This window comes from Octopus bimaculoides, chromosome 11 (assembly GCF_001194135.2).
Source record: "Octopus bimaculoides isolate UCB-OBI-ISO-001 chromosome 11, ASM119413v2, whole genome shotgun sequence".
NCBI classification, from domain to species: Eukaryota; Metazoa; Mollusca; class Cephalopoda; order Octopoda; family Octopodidae; genus Octopus; species Octopus bimaculoides.
Genome location: NC_068991.1, coordinates 43082641 through 43084544, shown reverse-complemented (window position 1 = coordinate 43084544; position 1904 = coordinate 43082641).

The following is a 1904-nucleotide window of genomic DNA, read 5'->3' as shown; positions in this document are numbered from 1 at the left end:
TGTACATATATACGTAAGTATAAACCTAGCTCAGAATTAAAGGACCACATCTGAACATAGACATAAAAACATTTAAAAAAAAGCAAACAAAACAAACAAGGGAAATGGTTATTGGAACTCAAAAGTAATTAAAATTTTTTATAATTAATATAATTTATTATTACTGATGATTTTCTTTTAGGTACAAGGCCAATCTTGTATTACTAGCCAAGTACCATAGACTTACTGCCTGTTTCATTATTCCTGGATTAATACTGGTTAATAACTAGGCACGAGGCCAATTTTTTTCAGGGGACAGGTGGAGTTAATTGAATCGCTGTCAGTATATTACTGGTACTAATTCTATTAACCTCCAAGCCCCAAAAAATGATTGCTAAAGTTGACTGCTGGATTTTAAATTGTGGCCTTGAGACAAAAAATTTAATATGAAGTATTTAATTGAGCGTTACTATCTTGGCCATCTCCATTAATAATAACAACAACCACCACAACAATAAAAGACTTTCATGAAGAAATGAACAAGACTGTTTAGTTGGAGTGTGAGAAATAGAGGAAAGTAAAAATCAAAACTGATTTTGTATGAAAATAAACCACTACGAAACAGGTTTTTGGAAGCTGTGTATTGTTTGATACATGGTTTTTATTTTTCCAAGTTTATCACATTAATATGCAAATTGTGACACCTAGAATGACAGGCTCAAAGAAGAGTGTGCAGGTCTTCCTCTGTTTTTTTTTTTTTTTGGTATTTTTTTTAAGGGAGAGGGGATGGAAAAAAAAGAGGAAGCCTTTTTTTCTTTTTAATACATATATCTTTTGGTTATCAGTTCATAATTTGAAACACAAATTTTTACAGTTAATTGAAATAAGAAAACATAATACACGAGTAGTAGTAATAATAATAATAATAATAATAATAATAATAATAATAATAATAATATAGGCAAATAGAGTTAAGTGTCCTGCCCAATGACACAGCGCAATGCCTGCAGCATGATACAAACTGAAAGCCTGATCCCTTTATCTACACAAACATTGCGCCTCACAACAAGAATAATATTTAATGAATAAAAATTAATTAAAAAAAGTCTATATTATTATTTCACAGACACAGACAATGCTTGGGAACCAGTGAATGTGTGTATGTAAAGATATAATATTTACAAATGTCTATATAAACTCTTGAAGCTGATTCCTCAATTAAAAAAATTTTTTTGTTTATTCAATGTTATTTGAAGTTGAAATAATGACCACAAAAAAAAAACCAAATACAGTAGTATTTAAAAAAAAATCAAGAAAAATTTAAAAGAGCGAAAAAAAAAAAAACCAATGTTAAAACATTTCTTAACAGATTTTATTTTTTTGTACATGATTCTTTGAACAGAAAAAAAAAAAAGGAAGGAAAAACACAGAAAACATTTTTGTTTTAAATTTACCACCCTTTTTGTTGCATATATATATATTTTCGTAGGTTTTAATTATTTGTATGTTTGCAGATAGGTGATTGTGTGTGCATGCATGTACTCATTTGTCTAATACTTCACATGTAAGAAATTTCATGGACAAGTATGCGCATAATTATATGCATGATTGAGTTAATATGTGTGTTTGTGTGTACTTTATCAGTTAACATACAAAATGGGAGTTTTGGAGATTAAGAAGGGAAATTTTAGCTGCCGACCAAGCTTACACACGATACAAAACTTTCTTTAAAACAGCATCAACTGTCATTTGGTTTTCTGTCTTATTCTGTCTTATTTAAAGGAAGAGGCAAGGCAAGAAATGAGAAAAGAAAGAGATAGAGAAAACTCACAAATATTGATCAACTAACTGAATTACTAAGAGAGAGAGAGAGAGAGAGAGAGAGAAAAAAGAAAGAGAGAGAGAGAGAGAGAGAGAGAGAGAGA